This window comes from Monodelphis domestica, chromosome 8 (assembly GCF_027887165.1).
Source record: "Monodelphis domestica isolate mMonDom1 chromosome 8, mMonDom1.pri, whole genome shotgun sequence".
In the NCBI taxonomy this organism is placed as follows: domain Eukaryota; kingdom Metazoa; phylum Chordata; class Mammalia; order Didelphimorphia; family Didelphidae; genus Monodelphis; species Monodelphis domestica.
This window is the reverse complement of record NC_077234.1, coordinates 250,795,521-250,809,276: the sequence shown is the minus strand read 5'-3', so window position 1 is coordinate 250,809,276 and position 13,756 is coordinate 250,795,521. Positions and strand designations below refer to the sequence as shown.

Here is a 13,756-nt window from a genome sequence, read left to right as displayed (position 1 = left end):
TACCTCGTTTATCCTCTCTCTCCTGTCCTGTTCTGGATGCATATACCTAGGGTCATCCCTGAGGCTGCAAATTCTCCCTAGTGTCTAGAGCGGGGGTCCCTAAGCTACGGCCATGTGCAGCCCCCCAGGCCATGTATCTGGCCCCCACTGCAATTCCGGAAGGGACCCCTCTTTCATGGGTGGTCAGTGAGAGGAGCACTGTATGTGGCAGCGTCGCTCACATACAGCACTACTTCCGGTGACATCATCCTTTGTGTGGCGCCTTGTTCTGAGAGTAACTGAAGGAGTACGAGGCGCCTCACAAAGGAGGGGAGGGGATTCCGCACTGTCTATACTGCTGCCTGGTATAGTGGGGATGGTGACGGGCTGTGCAAGGTGTGACAGACCCATCCCAGCCAGCTGCAGCCTCCGCTATCCCAGACAGCACTATACAGGTTTGTTCATAGTTTTGTTTATAGTCCAGCCCTCCAGCGGTCTGAGGGATGGTGAACTGGCCCCTGTGTAAAACGTTTGGGGACCCTGATCTAGAGTATGGTTTAAGCCAAGGAAAGTTAAGTACGACCATTTGGATCAGGCTGAAAGAGTTACCTAATGCTCTAATTTTTTGTTTAAACTAACAGAAATATAAAGAATACTTGAAGCAACCTGGAATGCTTAGCCTTGCTTTAATTTGTATCCCTAGAATTTAGTTCTAAAACATGCTTTACTTTATAGATCATCCCTCTGTCTGTTTATTTATCCATCCTACCTAGCAGTCCAAGAAAGAAGACTCCAGTGGGGAGGGACCCTTATCTTCAGGTATTAAAAAGCTGTCATGGGGAGGAGAAATTAGGCTTCCTCTATCTGGAAACAAAGGGCAAAGCCAATTCTCTTTCACTTAGTTGCCAGGCCTTTTTGATTTTACCTCTGTTGCATCTCTGGATTTTTGTTGCTGTTGCTTTGCTTTGGTTTGTTTTGGTTTTGCCTTCTCCTGATACATTGTTAGAACCTGGAACAAAGACTGTCTTTTTGTTTCTATTCATAGTCCTAGCTCTTAGGACAGTTCTTGGCAAATAGTAAGAGCTTAATAAATGCTTGGCTTGAGTCAACATCTCATGACCTCTTTCCTAAATGATTGCAATAGCCTCTTAACGATCTCCCTGACTTGTTCCTTCCCTCTCTAGTCTATCTTCTACACCTGCTGTTCTCAAACTTTTCCAGGAGGCTAGGCTCCTTAAGTTTAAAGAAAATTCTGGCAGAATCCTTGTAATTAATTGTTGCTTTTTGTCTTTGTTTTTTTAAACCCTGACCTTCCATCTTGGAGTCAATACTGTATATTGGCTCCAAGGCAGAAGAGCAGTAAGGGCTAGGCAATGGGGGTCAAGTGACTTGCCCAGGGTCATACAGCTGGGAAGTGTCTGAGGCCAGATTTGAACCTAGGACCTCTCATCTCTAGGTCTGGGTCTCAATCCACTGAGCTACCCAGCTGCCCCCAATTGTTGTTTTAAGGACTGTTAAAAATAAATATAATGCTGGTTTTTTAAATGAGATATTTCAAAATTCTTTGTAGCATTATGTAAGAAATACTGCTATACGCCAACTCCAAAGCGGTACTCCCCAAGCACAGGTCTAACCATGTCACGTGCTACTCAATATTATACTTCGGTGGCCTTCTGTTATGGACCTTTTGAGTCAAATGAAAATTCCTCATTTGGCCTTTGGATGGCTTCAGGACTTATTGCCAACTTCCCTTCCGAGGGTTGTTGTACATTACTCTCTCCAAAGGCACTGTTTACTTCTCTCACGTACTGCTGTTTCTCAATTACTTCTCAGAATGGCCCATCTCAGTTCAGCGAACTTTCCTCCTTGCCCTTCCTCTATCCAGATTCTCTCTTATTCATTTTCTATACTGGTCATCACTACCTTCTGGTAGAGTGAAACGAGCCATCATAGAATGGAAATGCACAAGGAAAGCCAGGTTTTGACACTAAAGAAAAGCTTCTAGAATTGTTGTCTCATGATTTACAAAAGAATTAAGGACTAACTCCAGACGCTATTTTACGAAAATCTGTTGAGCTTTGCTATTTTTCTCCCCGCAACATGAACTCTATGCTCATAACTTTGGCATTACTGCAACCTTTTCTGAAATAGAGAATTAATATTTTGTGGGCATAGCACTGGGTCTCTTAACTACTCTGCTTATAGTACCTCTTAAAATGGAAATAAAATATCTACTTCTTAAGTTTCTGTAGTGCTACTAACGGTATATTATTTAAAATGTAGCAAACTTTCAACATAAAACAATTTAAGAACCCGGGAAATTTCCCTAGTAACCTCAATGGCGCACTGTGGCAACTTTTTAATTATAATGCAATCCCCTCCCCAGGCAATGAACTCAATCTATTATATAATATGAACAACAATCTATTTATTCCAACACATTAGGAAATGCAGATATCTGGAACAGGTCATATCTCATTTGCTATTGCTGATTAAAACAAATAATGGAGTTGGATGACATTGAAAAAAATCACCACCGGATTTGTGTGCGAGATCATTTTTGAATGAGTACTAATGCTTAGATTAAAATACTTCCCCCATTTGTGTTAACTATATAAAGGTTATTTTTGTTCAGTCGTTTCAGTCATGTCCAACTCTCCATGACCCATTTCAGGGTTTTCTTGGCAAAGATACTGGATTGGTTTACCATTTCTTTCTCCAGCCCATTTTACAGATGAGGAACTAAGGCAAATAAGGTTAAGTGGCATGCCCAGGGTCACTAAGTTAAGTATCTGAGATTCAATTTGAACTCATGAAAGTGAGTCTTCCTGATTCCAAGTCCAAGGGTCTAACCACTGTGAAACCTAGGATGTAATGCTTAGGGGAATGTTTTATTTTCCTCCTTTTGCTTTTTAAAAACACTTTCACGGATACTTCAAAATTTCAAAATATATATATAACAGTCACTTCTGAAAAGGATCCCCTCCCCATTTCCCAAACCATTCCTACTAATTAGAGACAAAAAAAGTAAACAAAAACAATAGAGTGACTGTCAGACCCTTATCAATTAATCGAAAGGGTATGCTGGAGTTAGCTCTTACTGCTATCTAAGCCCTAGACACTACAGCCCATGGAGCTACTACCAGAATCCCTAGAAATGAAGCTGCCTCTTTTTGAATAGCAGGAATCACACCAGTAAGTTATTGACTTTCTATTTGGGAACAAAGGTCTCTTGTTTCTTTTGCTCTTCTCTACCCAAGTAAGTTAGAAATTGATTCAAAGATTATTCTGTTCTGCAAAGTTAACTTTCCTAATTTTTGCTTAATAAGTTTTATTTTGCTCTCTAGATAAATCCAATTGATTTCAACTCCTCTTGCTTTATTTGTGAAAAGCAGGAAGGAACAGTGTTTAGGTATTCCTATACAGAAATAATAGAAATGAACAGGGTTCAAGTCCTGACCCCAAACTGCCAAGTTTCTTCACGTCTGGGAGCTGAGTAAAATTGATTTTAAAAAGCCTATTATTTTTAATTTTTTGCTAAATGAAACAATATCTTACTATGTTAATTAGTTCCATTTAAGCCTAAAGGAAATATGATGACCTGTAAAGTACAAATATTTCCTTCTTCTGAAGCCTTAGGGAATTTATTCTAAATGAAAGCTATAAATTTAATCACAATTGCTCCAGGTCCACAGTTAGGAAAATTCCTAACATTTAGAAAGAGGTTGGAGTCTGCTTGATTTACATTGATATCTTATCTCTAGTTCACTTCTGGCATTTTCATGGTTGAAGCAAAATTCAGGTCACTAGAAACAGATATAGGTAGGTGGGTACATCAACCCATATCTTCTGCTCTAAGATGCCTATAAAGCTAATGGCCCTCTTTATCTCCCTTCTCTTCTGTAGAACATTTGTCCTTTCCCTTTCTTCTTTCCCTGATTGTCCTGAGCTACTGATTCTTGGCTCAGCTCTGTGCTACTTAGAATCTACTCTTTCATCACAATTTCTGGAACCTCAAAATTTTTGTCTCTAAGATAGGGTAAGAAACATAGCCTTACCTAGAAAGAAAATTCTTACTCAATTGTGAGGTAAAAAAGACCTTTATTAACATCCTTGCAAGAGCAGGTGCCCAACCAGAGTTTGGCTCACTTTGTTAACAGAATATATTTCCTAAGCCTAGCCTGGGAAGTCCTCCCATTTCCTCATTGACTGACAAAATCCAGAGGTTATGGTCTATCCAAAGAAGCTAATCCATGTTAACACTCACCCTTACCTTTCCCACTAAGAATCACCATTTTTTATATGGTCTTCCACAAGTTGTGAATTGATCCAACCATTCTGGAGGGCAATCTGGAACTATGCCCAAAGGGCAATAAAAGACTGTCTGCCCTTTGACCCAGCCATAGCACTGCTGGGTTTGTACCCCAAAGAGATAATAAGGAAAAAGACCTGTACAAGAATATTCGTAGCAGCGCTCTTTGTGGTGGCAAAAAATTGGAAAACGAGGGGCTGCCCTTCAATTGGGGAATGGCTGAACAAATTGTGGTATATGTTGGTGATGGAATACTATTGTGCTCAAAGGAATAATAAAGTGGAGGAATTCCATGGAGACTGGAACGACCTCCAAGAAGTGATGCAAAGTGAGAGGAACAGAAACAGGAGAACATTGTACACAGAGACTGATACACTGTGGTACAATTGAATGTAATGGACTTCTCCATTAGTGGCCATGCAGGGATCCTGAACATCCTGGAGGGATCTACAAAAAAGAACACTATCCACATCCAGAGGATACACTGTCGGAGTAAAAACACAGAAGAAAAACTGCTTGATTATATGGATCAAAGTGATATGGTTGGGGATTTAGACTCTAAATGAACATCCCAATGCAAACATCAACAACATAGAAATAGTTTCTGATCAAGGACAGAAGTAATACCCAATGATATTGCTTGTCAACTACAGGAAGGATAGGGGGAGGGGAGGGAGGGAAAGAATATGATTCTTGTAATCAAGGAATAATGTTCTAAACTGACTAAATAAATTAACTTAAATTTTAAAAAAATATGGACTTCCACGACTCCTTGTTCATGAGACAGAGCTGACACAGAACTAGCAAAACTGGTTTTCTGCTAGGTTCACTCCTCTTGAACCACAGTTTTGACCATGGGGCTCCTTCTGATTGACTTGAGGGATCAAGGATGAGGTTTGGAGGACAGAAAAAGTGTGACCCAACCCAATTTGGCTGTAGATATCACAATTGGAAATCCCCATTTCCCTCATTAATGCCTTCTTTTTATACAAATTACTAGGGGTCTGACTAAATCTTTTAAGCAATGCCTTTGATTCAAGGTATACAAAACCTATGCTCACTCAGTTTACATAGATTCAATTAAGAAGGGTGTTTGCCTACCAAAGGTAATGACTTTTCAGCAAAGGTCCATGGCATAGACAAGGGTCCCCAAACTTTTTACCCAGGGGGCCAGTTCACTGTCCCGCAGACCATTGGAGGGCTGAACTATAAAACCCTAACCCTAACCCCAACCCCAACCCCAACCCTAACCCCAACCCTAACCCTAACCCCAACCCTAACCCTAACCCTAACCCTAATCTGAACTGGGCAGCAGTATTGCACAGTGCGGAATCCCCTTCCCCTCTCACCATGCTGAAGCCTCCCATTGTGCAGTCACATAATACTTTGGGTGGTACCTTGCAGAGGATGATGTCACCAGAAATAGTACTGCACGTGAGCTACACCATGCTTTGCAGTGCGGCCACATACAGTGCACCTCCAGTGAAAGAGGGGCCCCTTCCAGAAGTGCCGCGTTGTGAAACAGAAACCCACAGACTCCATATAGGCAATGTAGGTAAATAAAGTCAAAACGCCAAATTTCTCCAAGTAGGAAGTTAGATTGTATTGGAAGAGGGCCAAGTCCTCCAATGAAAGGTTCTCTTGCATGTATTACATTGTCAGACCCCAACAAGAGACAACAACGCCCAGAGGCTGAGACCTGGTTTTTATAACAAAATGAATACAAGGTCAGGAGACATAACATCACAGACCTTATTTAGAAACAGTTACCCAACCACAAAGCCCACTGGTTAGTCCAGTTTGGAAAGCCCACATTAGTCATTGGACTAATGACTCAGTCAAGTCAAGTGGCCTTTACCTCAGTCTCCTCCACTCTGGGGGAAGAGATGGCTATTTCCAAACAGGAAAGGGGGCGTGCTGTTTGTGCCGTATTTGGGTAGTCAGAGTCTTATGATGAGGGGAAGCACAATCTTAGGGAGAAGCCTAGTACTGACTGTATTCAGATTATGATGGAGTGTATGCTAATCACTTTAGAATCACAATACTGGTCCTCTTACACCTATGACTCTCACTAAAATCCAATCCAGTAGAAGGGGGTGGGGGCTGGATCAAGGCCTCAGGGGGCCACATGTGGCCCACAGGCCATAGTTTGGGGACCCCTGGCATAGTAGGTAGATGCAGTACTAGGCTTAGAGGTTTGCCTTTGTTTCTTCATCTATAAAAAGAGTAAGAAAAGGGTCTGGCATGTCAACGTGGACATCTAGAGATCCCCAGTTTTTTTTTTTTCTTTTGAGGGTAGAAAGCCCAGGTTTTGCCCTTGTCACAGGAGGGTTCCCCCCAGGGAAGGTCCCACTTCACCAGGCAATAGACACTCACTTCAGGTGAGAGGCAGACCCCATCCCAAGTCAAGTAGCTCTTCTGTCTCCAGAAGCCTCTCCCACTATATCACACCCTCCTCCAGAACTTCAGCTGATGTGCTACCTACTGGGCCAAAGCTGAAGTGGATGTCCATTGCCTGGTGAAGTGGGACCTTCCCTCAGGGGGAACCTCTCCTGTGACAAGGGCAAAATTTGGGCTTTCTACCCTCAAACGAAATAAACTGGGGATCTCTAGATGTCCACGTTGACAGGCAAATCACTCCAATCTCTTTGCCAAGAAACCCCCCAAAGGGGTCACAAATAACCAGACCAAACTGAAAACAATTAAGCAACTTTTAAACGGTGAGGGATCATTACTAGATTCCCTCTTTACATAAACTTCTCCAAAAAGAATTGAACTAGGTCCAATGAGTTCCTTTCCTTTGTCCTAGGCTAAACTCCCCATGAACATGCCATAGAGAACTCTCTGAGAGGTGACTAGGGAGAGATGAAGATTGGTGGCTGCATCTGGCCAACAATATCTGCGTTTGGGGCTTCACTTCTTGCCTTCGGCTAAAGAACGTCAAACTTCATAAAGGCTTATTACCAATGGTTCCCATCAGAATTGGAGCATGGGTATTTCCCAGAGAATGCCTTTCCTTTCCCACAAAGGTATGGAAAAGCTTTGGGGGAAGGATTTATTCACACCCTTTCAAGAAGGGTGAGAAGTACATTCTTACCTCATTTGCTCTCTCAGTCCAAAGTGGGCCTCCAAAATCACTAAGCTTTTGACTCCACATTTGTGCTCTTTTTGTTGAGATTGTCAACATTATGCAAGTTGACTTCCTATTTCTTCTTACTTCATTTTCTATTCAAAGATTAAATTCTTTGGGTTAAGGAGATCTCAGGGATCCTATAATCCAAATCTCTTGTTTTAAAAATAAAAGAAACTGAAACTCAGAGATGCTGATACAATTAATCAGCAGAAGAGCCAAGAGCAGAATCACGGTACTTCGGCATTCTTTCTGTTATGCTATGGTGTCGTCTCATTTCTCTGAATTCCTCAAATTACTTCCTTATGTTCAAATCATTTTCATCATATATACCGCTAACATAGAAATAACACAGAACTACCAAAGTAGTCCGAAAATCCAAGTCTGTAAGCAGGAAAGGGATGAATCCAATATTTGGCCCTTTACTCAGTCTGGCGTCGCAATGTTTACAGGGTTTGCACCCTGGACTCTGGGGACATTATCCCTGGGAATGCCACCACACTAGATGACAATTCCAGGGAACCATTAAAGTTGGGGAGCTTAAATACCTTTCTAGGTGCAGCAAGGTGGGGGAGGAGGGGGCTGAGGATGAGAGGGACAGTTGATTGACTTTACAATGGTAATAAAGGAAAATGAAGAGTTCCAGACAGGACTAACAGTGAGGAGCTGATGCTTTACAATGGACACAAAAGAGAAGGACCCAGCCAAAGGCTGGGCCATCTTAGTAACAGAATTTGGCCTGAGGGGAGAAACCATTGGGACAAAAGAGATACTTAACATCTGATGGGATTAGCTATTCCCACCCAAACTACCTAAAGTCTATTGTTAGCCTGAGACTGGTGAAGTAGGACTTTCCCTCCAGAAGGAAGTCTCATGGGACTAGGTGAAAGGCTCAGGTTTAAATCTTTCTACATGCATGTATAATATGAACATAGTTATTATATAGACCCATACACACATATATGCACATGTGTGGATCTAAGAACATACGTGTGCCAAACTTCACTGGTTTGCTACAGTTTTTTCAGTCACTTTCCAATTGAATGGCACATTTATTTTTCTTTTTTTTTAAATATATTTTATTTGATCATTTCCAAGCATTATTCGTTAAAGACATAGATCATTTTCTTTTCCTCCCCCCCACCCCCCATAGCCGACGCATAAGTCCACTGGGCATTAGATGTTTTCTTGATTTGAACCCATTGCTTTGTTGATTATTTTTCTTTTAACTACTACAAAAAAGCACTTCCATGATTCTTTCGGTTCCAACAATAGTTTGCTAGGTTAAGTGATAGGAAGAATTCAGTGCCTTCATGCACAATTCCAAAAGGATTTCCAGAGCGATTGGACCCCAACATAGGCAGGCCACAAACATTTAAGTTTGGGGTTTTTTCCAATGTGCCAAGCAGGTGCTCAACATGCAAGTACAAGCAAAAAGACAGTTCCTGGCCCCGAGGAGTTTACTTTCAAATGGAGTAAGATCATGAAAAGCTAAAAAGCAGGTAGGGCTATCGTGGAAGGAGGTCTAAGAGGAGAAAGCTTTGTTAAGGGCCCTAGTGGTGAAGTCCAGAGTCAGAAATCCAGTTGCAAGTGGGATGAGACCTGCCTGCTCTGGGACCCTCCTCAAAATGGAGGCCTGAAATGAAATGCACCAACGGGATAAGGAGCCGGCATGGCCCAGAGATGTTTCAGGTAAGAAGAGTCAGAATACAGCCGAAAAGGGTTGGGGTGAAAAAGTGGAGTCAGCATCCCAGCCAGGAGCTAATGAAGCCTAGCCAGCGAGCTCAGTGTGCCCAGATTCCCCGTGTCCCCCCCAAATCAGCTACTGCCATCTTTGTCCTCATGGCCAATTTGCCAAGTACGAGGTAAAACCTAATTTTAATCTGGATTTCTCTTCATAATTTGGAGAAATTCATTGTTGATAGCTTCCAATTCTTCTGAAAATTCTCTCTTCGTATCTTTGGGCTAAACGACTATATTATTTGTAGTCATCCCATGCAGATTTTGGATGCCATATTTTCTCAGCTATACACTTGATGCAAAGGTTTTTTTCCCTACTGGATAGCTCCTTCTTGTCAAAGTTACACTGATTTTTTTCTGCAAACATTTTTGAGAAACGTTTTCCTTAACAATTGCTCTGTAAAAAAAGTCTGTATAGTTGTGGAAAATTATATAATATCTTCATTCTCTCATTGTGTTTCAAAATAGAGCAAAAATTGAGTCACACAGTTAAAAAATGTATATTTCCATCATCTAGTCGTCCTGTATAACAATTGGCCTGGGTGACTGAGCACTAGTTTCTACGCTGTCAGTTAATTACTTTTCTCAAGTCGAGAATGAGGGCAGACTACTCACGTGTATAGACGGTCTCTCATCCTGCCCCATTACACACTCACCCTTAGTTGTACATCTTCCCACACTCATACTCTCGTTTAGAGGAGTGATGGAGCTTGGGTGAACTTGCCCTTTCTCATTCCAGCTGTCCCGATGCTCGGGACTCAGGACCTTTGGGGATGATAAAGTAATCTCATTGGTCAGTGGGGAAAACTCATGGGGACCCTTCCCATGGAGGAGCTACTGCAGGAGGCCCAACAAGGAGAATTTGAATCTAATTCTTCGTGTCTCTTTGCTGGATCGTGAGTGACTGCACAGCGATCTTGAGTTGGACACACCGAGTCTAGGAGACAATCTTGGGAGCTCAGGGTGGAAGATCGTCTCTTTGCCAGGAGGAATTAGCCTCAGAGAAGAGGAACGTCGAAAAGGCTGGTTTTCCAACAAAGACTTGAGGGAGTTTGGACTACGCCAAGCTGGGGGGACATAACAACACCTACCTACAAAGCCAAGCCAAACTCAGTATCCCAGTCGAGCATTATAGTGTATAAAGTGTTGTTGCTTCAGTTCCTGAAACTGCTGAGAATTAAAATTAATATGCAATAACTCGAGTATTCTATGGATAAGATGGATTCAAACAAACCCTAGAGTTCAGAGAGCTCACTAATCCAAGCCATGGTCTGGCTAAGAAGAGAAAGAGGGAGGAGCCACAGAAAGTTATAAACAATCCCATGACAACACAAAGGTGAGGACACCGGGAAAGGGATGCTGGGAGATACAAAAGGAATTCTGGGGAACATAGTCCAAAGGTAGAAAATTCCCACTTATACATGCCATAAGAGTATAACAGTGGTTGTTACCAAGACCTGTTGCAACAACTTTTTCTGTCCAGTGTTAGCCATTTTGTCTATAGGAAATAAATATCTGCCCCCTAACTTATTCATACTGTGCATGAAGTACCCTCCTCCGCCATTTGGGAAGATCTCAGACGAGCTCAAAGCGAAGTTTAAGTAAACCTTCCTTAGGTCACTGCTGTTGGGGAAAGGAGAGAAAAGGAACCTAACCGTCTCGTTCTGGACCAGAGTCCTGCAGGACTAACCCTGATCCAGGTCGTGTACATGGTCTTCAGAGCAGGTCGTTCTCTTGGTGAAGAGGAAGAGTGCAGAGCCCTGGCTTCAGTAGTCACAGCTGGTAGACTTAGAAAAGGCTGACATTTTCTTTTTTACCCTCATTCAAACTACAGTCGTCCCTCTCGGAGTTTACACAGAGACTCGGTAATATATCACAAGTGTCTCTTTTATACAGAACTAGAAGTTGAGCATCAAAAAGACAAATTATCTAGTACATGTAGAAAATGATTTCTCCTCTGAAGAATATTATATTGTTCAGTATTCAATTTTTTTACGTCTCAAATGATTAGATTCTTTGTTCAACCAGGTTCAGGTATGCACAATCGTCTTCCCATTTATCTATCTTTGGGAACAAAAACCTGCTGTTTCCTTTTCCTAATCATCTATCATCGCAAGGAAACAGAAAAGACTAAACCGTAGGAGCAAAGAGCAATCAAGGGACTAGCTTTCCAGGAGATTTATACTTTGAAAATTATACATAGAAACATGTACAATTCAGCACTTCTCTCCTCACTATATATATATGTATATGTGCAAGAATGTATGTGGTATATTATTTTTTTCATATATGTAAAATATATAATTCCATATATCTCTCTCTGTCTCTCTCTGTCTCTCCCTGCCTCTCTTCCTCTTTCTCTCTCTCCCTACCTCCCTCCCTCTCTCTCTTTCTCTCTCTCTCTGTCTCTCTCTGTCTCTGTCTCTGTCTCTCTCCTCTCTCTGAAATGTCCTTCACAGAAACCAAACTGGCTCTTTCCAGACCTAAAGATTAAATAAGGAATCTATGAAGTACATTTGTCTATTCAAATATATTAACTTATTGAATATTGAATTTTAAAATTGAAAATAAATCTCTGTTTTTTCCTCATGAGCAGAAACCAGAAGGAGATGCCCTCGTGAAGGACTCTTTCTCCTAAATGTCCTTATTCTTCCTTCATTATATTATCTATGTTCCCAGGATAACAACATTAATTTGACATGGCTGAATTATGCTACCTACTGTTTCGCATATAGCACTCTTACTGCCTGAGGCTGGGTTTCCCCGCTTTGGGTATAGGGGCCAGAAAGACATTTCTAACTCCACTGCAGTATGAGAAGCAATTAAGCTACAAGTTGTTTAGCTGTAAGCTCCTATCCTCACAAACCTAATAAATGATTTGATTATATAAAATTATTTGAAGTTTAGCCTGCTTGTCCATATGCATGAAATTCTAACATTTGTATCTTTTCATCAGTTTGTCAAATAATTCGTTTAAAATTATCCTGCTATCATTCCACCCTTTGGGATGTAAAGCAGGCAAACAGAGAAGTGCCCAAGAATGATCTCAACGTCCTATTGATAAATCACTTGGTTACTCTGGCCCTCTCTAGACTATTCAAGCATGGCTGCGATGATACCAAAAAAGGAAGCCAGATGTCTTATCATTGTCTTTTTTGCTCAATTAAAATAAAAGCAAAATAAACTTTCATGGACATTAATGAATACAAACTAGTCCTTAATTGATTCTGAATTCACTACCAGTTTGAGAAATTAGCTAACACTGCAATTTCCAATGACCAAAAAGAGCCTCTAATAATTAGATCCATTGTGCAAAATGCACAAGTCAGCAGAAATACAAATGACAACTGTTCAGCTAATAGCAGCATAGAACTTGGACAAAGCAAGAACAAATATGGAAAAAAAAAAAGCTTTAGTGGAAAAGATTCCCAATGGATGACAACTCCTAATCATCACAAAGCATTTTCTCTTTGCTCTAGAAGTTGTTCTTCTTGATTCGATCAGCCTTATGGTTTCTTTTGCCAGATTTTCAGTCATTTGCTCTATGGTCATGTAGGAGCAGATAACCCTTATGGTAACTGTTTTAATTAGATTATATACAGAATAAAAGTGAGAGCCTTTCACACTCTTCTGAAAATTGGCGCTTGAAAAGAAATTAGGAAGTCCCTTCATTATTATCTCTCCAGGTAAAGTCGGTCAATTGTCTTGCATAATAAATCTTTGGAATTAACCAGAATTCCTTACAGCAGTGGTAGGGTAGCCTGACAATTTAACTTTCATTCTTCCCCAACAATATAGTAGAGAGATTCTTATCTAGGTCTAGTATGCCCAGGTTTGTATGTATGTGTTTATTTCTACCCACACTTATGTTTTCATATGTACATGCACGCACATAGACATGTACACACATTGGTTTCACATCTCTAAACCGAGGTCGCTTTGCCAATGCATTTTGGCAACTACTCTGCCATTTTTCATCTTAAAAAGCTGACAATGGCCTTGAGGGGCTTGGCATGCCCAAGGCACACAACCAGTGCTTGCCAGGGGCGAGGCTTGACTCAGGTCATCCCAATTTAGCTTGGCTCCTTTCCCAACATGGGACGAGTGTCATCGATCTCTATGCAAACCACGTTGGTTTAACATCTACATGCCGTATCGAAATGTGACTAACCGTCTAGGTAAAGATATGTATACATATGTCTGTGCATCTACATAAAAGTTAAGTGGCCATGTACTGATACGCACTGATATATATGTACTGGCCTACATTAAGACTACATGGAGAGATAGAACAGAGGAGATAGGGAAGCAATAGAAGAGAAGGTTGTTAAAATGGAAAGGGGAAAGACACCAAAAATACCTTTTGACTACTTGGCCATGTATTACTGCCACAAAGACACACACACACACACACACACAATACAAAGTTATTTAGGGAGGGGAGGTTAGCAACTGAAGAGGTGAACAATGGAGAGAAAGTAGCAATTCAGCTGAGATTTGAGGAAAGGAAAAGTGAACAAGTATTTATTAAGCATCTACTTTGGGCAAGGCACTGTGCTAAGTACTTTACAAATCATTATCTCCTGTAAAAATTA

At 41.2% G+C, this 13,756-nt stretch overlaps 1 long non-coding RNA gene across 1 annotated transcript; it reads left to right on the top strand.

Moving 5' to 3' along the window:
• Positions 1 to 354: 354 nt before the first annotated feature.
• On the top strand, positions 355 to 7,651 carry LOC130455796 (uncharacterized). The gene is made up of 2 exons (XR_008913918.1): positions 355 to 434; positions 7,101 to 7,651. It is a non-coding gene; the product is annotated as an uncharacterized LOC130455796 (long non-coding RNA).
• The last annotated feature ends 6,105 nt before the right edge of the window (positions 7,652 to 13,756 follow it).